The sequence below is a fragment of the Neofelis nebulosa genome, chromosome 12, assembly GCF_028018385.1.
Source record: "Neofelis nebulosa isolate mNeoNeb1 chromosome 12, mNeoNeb1.pri, whole genome shotgun sequence".
Classification (NCBI taxonomy): Eukaryota; Metazoa; Chordata; class Mammalia; order Carnivora; family Felidae; genus Neofelis; species Neofelis nebulosa.
Window position 1 is genome coordinate 88565574 of NC_080793.1, and position 8390 is coordinate 88573963.

Consider the following 8390-nt stretch of genomic DNA (forward strand, 5'->3'; position numbering starts at 1 on the left):
AGCTCTGAGTTTGGGAACCAACACCACATCAGGGCAGACTAAATGGCACTTTGTAGCTAGCACTTTTTTTTTTAATTTTTCTTTATTTTTGAAAGCGGGATGGATGGAGAGGTACAGTGAGAGCAGGGGAGGGGCAGAAAGAGAGGGAGACACAGAATCTGAAGCAGGCTCCCGGCTCTGAGCTGCCAGTACAGAACCCGACCTGGGGCTCGAACTCATGAACTGCGAGATCATGTCCTGAACCAAAGTTGAACCGTGAGATCATAACCGATTGAGTCACCCAAGTGCCTCCTTTGTAAGCTAGCACTTTGCAGGTTCTCAATAAAGATTGATTCCTCCCTTTTATTATGCTAACTACTTCTGCTACTCTGCCGTGGAGGCTTACCAACTGAGTTGATAAGGAATATTTATACTCTGTTAATTTTCCCCACCGTGGTCACCTGAGCTACCATGGAGATGTAGAAGTTTCTATCATACATAGTGCCTTTGGCCCATCTTGCAGAGTAGTTCATCATCGAGACTGCCACCTTGGTGGCAGAAAACAAATCCCACTGAACAACTTCTATTCCCACAGTGTTTCTGCACTGCAGGCTGGTCAACAGTGATATCAGCACTGCAGAAATAACACATCAGCACATCCTGCTCACATCCTGGCCACTGCAAAAAAACAAAAAACAAAAAAAAAAACAGGCACATGTCCCAAATGGGAAATTTCCAAAGAGTTAATTAGCAAAGAACAAGGGTGTAACAGTCAGACAATTATGGTTGCGAATTTTCCATTTGACTAAACACATGAATCTAAATCGTTTACACTAAATCGTAAACATTCCTCAAATAACGTAGAAAGGAATATTCATATGGAGAAGGGAACTATGTATAAAAAAAGAAGGCTCTAATCTTATGGATGTTGGTAGGAGTGTAAATATATTTTATGCATTACTTTTCTACAGCTATTGTAACAAATAACCACAAACTTAATGACTTAAAACAAGACAAATTTATTATTTGTTATTATTAGTTTCGTGGGTCAGAAATCCAACACAGATCTCACAGGGCTAAAAGCAAAGCTAAAAAAGCAGGGCTGCGTTCCTTGCCTTTTTCGTTTCCTTGTTTTTCCAGCTTCTGGGGTCACCTGCATTCGTTGGCTCCTAGCTCCCATCCTCCATCTTCAAAGCCAGCAAATTTGAGCTAATCCTTCTCACACTGCCACCTCTCTGGTTCTCTCCTCCACTTTCAGGGATCTTTGTGATGACTCTGGGCCCATCCAGATAACCCAGAATAATTTTCCTATCTTTTTTTTCTTGTTTATTTATTTATTTTGAGAGAGAGAGAGAGAGACAGAGCATGAGCAGGGGAGGGGCAGAGGGAGAGAGAGAGAGAGAGAGAGAGAGAGAGAGAGAATCCCAAGTAGGCTCCATGCTGTTAGCACAGAGCCTGATGAACAGCTCAATCCCACAAACCATGAGATCATGGCCTGAGCCAAAATCAAGGGCCAGATGCTCAACCAGCTGAGCCACCCAGAGGCCCCGATAATTTCCCTATTTTAAGATCTTGATTAGCAACCTTAATTCCATCTGTAATGTTAATTCCCATTTGCCATGGAAAGTAACATATTCATAGGTTCCAGGAAATAAGATGTGGATATCTTTGGGGACTATTATTCTGCCTACCATGTATAACCTCTCTGGAGAGCAGTTTGTTAATGTCTATCAAAATTTTTCATTCAACTCAGCAATTCTACTGCTAGGAATGGGTGTGTATGGATATACTTCCACACATACACAAAAATACATGCTGCAGCATTATTTGCAGTTTAAAAAAAAAGATACTGGGAGTGCCTGGGTGGCTCAATTGGTTGAGCATCCAACTCTTGATTTCAGCTCAGGGCATGATCCCAGGGTCGTGAGATCAAGCCCTGAATGGGGCTCCATGCTGAGCATGAAGCCTGCTTAAGATTCTCTCTGTCTCTGTCTCTGTCTCTGCCTCTCTCTGTCTCTCTCGATCCCTGTACCCCTTTCCCCCACTCACACTCTCTCTAAAATAAAAAATAGTAATAAAAAAAGATACTGGAAACCACTTAAATGTTCATTAAGTAGGGTCAGGTTCAATCAATTATGCTTAAGCCTCAAGTTGGAATATTATGCAGCATGGAAAAAGTATGAATCTGAGATGCACATCTCAGCAATAAATCCTCTCGAAAATATAGGACTAAGGGGGCAAAAAGCATTGAACAAAAAATGTGTGGACTATGCTGCCTTTTGGAAGAGACAGGGCATATGATATGTATATACAGGCTTAGAATATTCCTAAAAGGATATGCTAGAAACACCTAATAGTGGATGTCTCTAGGGAGGGGACCTAGAGGAGAGAGAGAGAGAGAGAGAGAGAGAGAGAGAGAGAGAGAGAAAAGGAACTTCCTTTTCATTGAATATCCTTAGGTATTTTTTGAACATTTTTGCCAAGTATTTGCAGTATCTAAGCCAAAAAGAAAACAAATTAAAACAGGTAGAAAACATAAAATAATAAAAAAGCTAAATGTGGCTAAATTAGGAGGATCAGGAACTGGATTCTTCAGCTCTTTGGGCTGTATCATATATACCGCATGCCATGGAAACATCCATGCAAGCGTGGTTGCTCTTCAGCTTCCAGTGCAGGATGTCTTATCTGGCGATCCCTGGCTGTCTCAGGGGTCCTACAACTCCTGGAATAATAGGCAACTTTTCCTTCATGTGCATATGTGCATTTTTCTGGGAAGACAGGCTGTCGTTTTTCTGAGTCAATCTGGAAGGGATAGAGTTAGTCAAACCAGGTTTTAGAATTACTGTCCCGCCCTCCAACCTGCCGTCAGTTCCTAGCACAGCAAAAAGAAGGGCCACCCGGCTTATCTGACAAAAGCAGCAAGTAAGGAAAAGGGGGCTCTTCTCTGCAGAACATTCATGCCCACTTATTAGAGCAAAGTGTCTCTCCAAGGGCAGCTGTATTCAATAACAAGTGAAAAAGACTTCCAAAGTCCTGTTCTGGGACATTAGTTTATGTGGACTCAGATCCATTTGCTAGGCCTACATTCTTTTGATACAGTGAGTTATTCATTAGCAAATGTGAATAACACTAGCAGATTGAGTTTCCAAAGTGAGTTGTTCATTAGCATTTGTGAGAAATGCCTGAAAAGCAGAAGAAGAAAAAAAAAAACACCCAAGTATATGAAACAATCTGGATTATTTCAGCAAAGGTGCATTTTCAAATCACCGATTTTTTTTTTTTAAAGCACAGACCCAATCTCGAGACCCAAGAAATAATTGCTTTATATCTGCCTTCTCCAAAATCTTTCTCTGAAATGTCAACAATTTAGTTTTCTTACAGTTTGACATACAGACGAGAAAAGTTTATCTTTCTAACTTTTACTATGAATGTGTAACAGAGCTCAATGAACTGTGCTGGGCCCTTTCCTCATTTCTCATCAACTGCACAAAGATGAAGTTTATATTTTTTAAAAAGTTAATGAATGCACTAATTAATCTTAACATCACTGAAAGTGACATCATGTCTCCCTATGTGATTGTAGAAACCACCCTATGCCAAGAAAGTTGATGTTGAATCTCATCAAGCCACTAGAGCTGCACTAATAAGATAGCCATATATAGCTATTTATGTTTAAATTAACTAAAACTAAATAAAACTTAAAATTCAGTTCCTCACTCACACTAGTCACATGTAAAGTGCCCAATAGCCACATGTGGCTAGTGGCTACTGTATTGGACAAGGCAAGTAGGATATTTCCATCATCACAGAAACTTCTATTGAACAGTGTTGCTCTAGAGCTAACTTGACTTATTAAAGGAAATATGGTGGATACATCTGGAACGTAGGACATTCTACAGGACAACTGATCCAATTAGTCTACAACAAGTCAATGACATTGAAGAAGAAAAAAAGGAAAGAGTCAGGGGAAATGCTCTAGATTAAAAAATACTCCAGAAATCTGACAATCAAATGTAATACGTGGCCTTCATTGGGGCCTTGATTCAAACAAACCAACTTAAAGAGAATATTTGAGACTATTAGGAAAATTTGATTATGGTGTGGGCATCGGATGATACCAAGCAATTAATTTTGACAGGTATGGTAACATCTTTGTGTTTATGTAAGGCAAATTTCAACATTGTTTAGAGATGCATATTAAAGTATGTCGTAGCAGGGGTGTCTGGTTGGCTCAGTCAGTTAAGGGTTGGACTTCAGCTGAGGTCATGATCTCGTGGTACGTGAGTTCAAGCCCTGCATCAGGCTCTGTGCTGACAGCTCAGAGCCTGGAGCCCGTTTCAGATTCTGTGCCTCCCTCTCTCTGCCCCTCCCCCCACTCGTGCTCTGTCTCTCTCGCTCTCAAAAATAAATATTAAAAAAATTAATAAAGTATGTACTAGTAAAATGATCTGATGTCTAAGATTTTATTTTCAAATACTCCAGCAAATGAAAAAAAGGAATGGATACAGCAAATGTAGCAAAATTTTCACAACTGTTAATCTGGGTGATGGATATATAGTGGTTATCATAATTCTATATTTTTGTGTATAAAAATATTCATAATAACAATTTAAAAATATTTAATATACACTTAAATAAGAAAAGCAATCACATCCTTATGTGAGCTTCCTTCTGTCCTAAAATAACCCGTCAAGAGGATTCTTAGCGGCATCACAATGAAATGCCCTACAGTAGAACTCTTACATACACTTAAAGAGATAACAGGGTGGATCCATTTCCCTCAAATGCAGATAAGAAAATCATCGAGGTGTATAATACTTTCCAAATGATTCAGAGAGAAATCCACTTAAAGAAAAAAGCAGCACTGGGGCGCCTGGGTGGCGCAGTCGGTTAAGCGTCCGACTTCAGCCAGGTCACGATCTCGCGGTCCATGAGTTCGAGCCCCGCGTCAGGCTCTGGGCTGATGGCTCGGAGCCTGGAGCCTGTTTCCGATTCTGTGTCTCCCTCTCTCTCTCTGCCCCTCCCCCGTTCATGCTCTGTCTCTCTCTGTCCCAAAAATAAATAAAAAAACTTTGAAAAAAAAATTTTTTTTTTTAAATAAAAAAAAAAAGAAAAAAGCAGCACTGTATTACCAGAATAGCGGCCTTTGTGTAAATATACAAAACAGGAACTGGCAATTTGAGTATTTCTTTAAGTGCCCATACTTCTCCAGAATTTCCCCAAGTATCAGGAAAGCTTTCAAGGAAGGAATTAAATTGCAACTGCACAGCTTTTAACAATCTTGAAGTCATTTGGGATCTGAACTCACACATGGGATCTATTTCACAAACTTTATTAGAGTTTATGAGTCAGACTCATATGTTACTCTTTGGCTTCTACTTTGATTCACTGGCTTTTGTAGGCTCAGTACTTATTTAATACCACACAAACTCTTCCACAAGGACTGCCGTTGGGCATTCTGGACTACACAGTCCATATCCTTCCATTTTAAAGTAATTTCTTTTCAAGAAAAAGTAATTTGCTCCTCTGAGTTTCAGCTGACTAGTTCTATGTCCGTGGGGGCAGTAGGCTAATTATGACCCAAAGCAGTTTCCAAGGAATTATATTTATTATCCAATATAAGAAAGTAGAAAAGAGTTTGATTTAGTTCCAAGACTTGTAAAATGTATCCACTGAACCTGGGCACGGGATTTAGGCCCCAAAGTCAGCAATGGCTAAGATGATGTCATTATATCCACCCCTTCTTCTCCTACCAAAATATACCTCTTTTCATTCCTTTTCTCCCTCTTCTGTCTTTATCTAGTCCTACACCTTTCCTCTTATCCTTGTTTCCATTCATTCATTCCTCATGCATCTATCGACACATATGTATTGAATACCTACTGTATGCTAGGTACGGTTCTGGACAGTGGAGGTACGAGGGTGAACAAGAAACAATCTATGCCTTTGTGGGCTTTATATTCTGGTGGGAGAAGACATATAATAAATAAGTGAACCTAAGATAATAACGGGGTGATAGATACTAGGAAGGAATTTGGGAGTTGGGGGTGAAAGAGAAGGTCATAGGTTAGAGAGGGAATAAGAACCTAATTTAGACCCAGTGGACAGATCGGCCTCTCTAAGGGCATGACACTTGATCTACGATCTAAAAAAATAAGCATGACCACTAGCCGGACTTCTAAGTACCAGAGAAAAATATCCCAGTGCTGGGAGCAACAAATGTAAAGGGCCGTGAGTCAGGGAGGGGATGGATATGTTTGAGAAACTGAAAGGAGGCCAATGAACATACTAAGAGAGATCTGGGCGGGGGGCAGAGGGGGTTAAGAAGTGACACCGAAGAGGTAGCCGGCATTAGATTACATGGGAACTCAAAGTTATAGCAGACAATGTGGCTACCTAATAGTCATAAGCCCTCTTCCTTGCTACTGGAGCACCGGTTTTGCTTGGGTGGCAATGCATCTAGCTCTGGGGAATGAATCATTTATTTAACCAGTTCGGGACAATGAGCTATAAGGGGAAGTCACTGGAAGCTTCTGAGAAATATATTTTTTTAATTTTAATGTTTGTATTTATTTTTGAGACAGAGAGAGACAGAGCACGAGCAGGGGAGGGGCAGAGAGAGAGGGAGACACAGAATCCGAAGCCGGCTCCAGGCTCCGAGCGGTCAGCACAGGGCCCGACGCGGGGCTCGAACTCACGGACCGTGAGATCGTGACCTGAGCCGAAGTCCGACGCTTAACCGACCGAGCCACCCAGGCGCTCCTGAGAAACATTTTTATGTCTCATAGTAGAGCCACAAGTAAGTAAAGCTGTTTGCCTCCTCCCTCTTCCTGCTTTGGCTGTTGTCGTGTTTCGATGTGACATACGGAGCTGTGGCAGCCATCCTGCCACCATGACAGGCCTGGGGATGAGGGTCAACAGACTTAGGATGGTGGAAAAGAATAGAAAGAACTGGATCCTTGATGACGTCGCCAAACTGCTAAACCAACCCTGAGAACACCCATCTCCATCCTCTATCGTTAAAGAGAAAATAACTTTCCTTATGGTTTAAGTTTCCATTAGCTGGGGTTTCTGTTTCTGGGGTTGAAAGCATTTAAATGATAGAGCGGGGGTGTGACACGATCTGATTTATATACACGTATTTTTAAATCTCTTCGGCAACCGTGTGAAGAGATTTGTAAGGAGCAAAAATGGAACAGAGGCATGAAAGATTAGAGTACTAGTAGCGTGTAGTAATTCTGAGGAAGGATCCTGGTGTCCTGGGCTAGGGAGGAAGCATTACAGCCGGAGAGTAGACAGATTCCAGATGTGTTTGAGGGTAAAAATAACAAGATTTGCTGTTGGTTCAGATATGGGAGGTGAAAGAGAGGGGATGAATGAAAGCCACCCTCTTTTGAAGTTGGTGGTGCTGCTGCTTATTGATATGGAGAAGATAGGAAGAAGTTTGGGGAAGGAATGGAATCAAGAGAGGTTTTCTGGGGAAATATTAAATTTAAGATGTGCATTCAAAGGGAGATGTCAAGTCAGCAAGTAGACAAATGAGTCTGAAATACTGAGGTTAGGTCAGGGCTTGAATTTCAATTAGTGAGTTGTCAATACACAGATGTTATTTAAAGCCACGGGAACAGACAAGGTCCTCCCCACTGGCCAAAAATTGAAGAACTTTAAAATTAGAGGTCATTTAGAAGGGGAAGAGACTGCCAAAGAGCCTGAGAAGTAGTGAGACAGGTAAGAGGAAAACCAATATTGAGCTTACTTTAAGCCAGGCACTGCTCAAAGCACTTTATGCCTTCATGGAAACAAAGAGAAAAAAAAGTGTTTTCCCTTTCTTCCTCCCTTTCTGTTTTCTCCTGTGGCTTTTCCTAACCCAAAAGGTTTAGGCACACTGCTTCTCAAATTTTATTTGTAATTATTAAGGTATATACGCACTGAAAAATATTCAAACAGCTTAACACAGGAATGCTAAAAATGAAAAGCGAAGAAACTCAGAAACTTTCCTCCCCAGCCTGATCCACCATTAACAATTCTTGTTTACCCTTCAGGAATTTTCTAGTATATGTGCTGCCAAAGCGAGCACTACCCTCCAGGAATTTTCTATACACACGCACACAAATTGGATCCTTCTCTTGAAAGGTAGATGTAGATATACACACAAATATATATACATACATATATATACACATATACATATATATATATATATATATATATATATATATATATATATAATACTGCAATTTTTTAAATTCATCACATTTTGGAGATTTCCTGTATCAGCACGTATATATCTACGTTTTAAAGACTGATAATATTGCATTGTATTCATATACCATAATTTATTTAGGCTCCTCTATTGATGGGCAATTAGATTGTTTCCTGTTTTTTTTCTTGCCACACACACACACACACAC

At 40.5% G+C, this 8390-nt stretch overlaps 1 long non-coding RNA gene across 1 annotated transcript; it reads right to left on the reverse strand.

Annotated features, from left to right (window-relative positions):
• Window positions 1–4428: 4428 nt before the first annotated feature.
• On the reverse strand, window positions 4429–8384 carry LOC131492141 (uncharacterized). Its single transcript, XR_009251890.1, has 2 exons — window positions 5112–8384; window positions 4429–4852 (listed from the first exon to the last, which is right to left on the reverse strand). It is a non-coding gene; the product is annotated as an uncharacterized LOC131492141 (long non-coding RNA).
• Window positions 8385–8390: the final 6 nt, after the last annotated feature.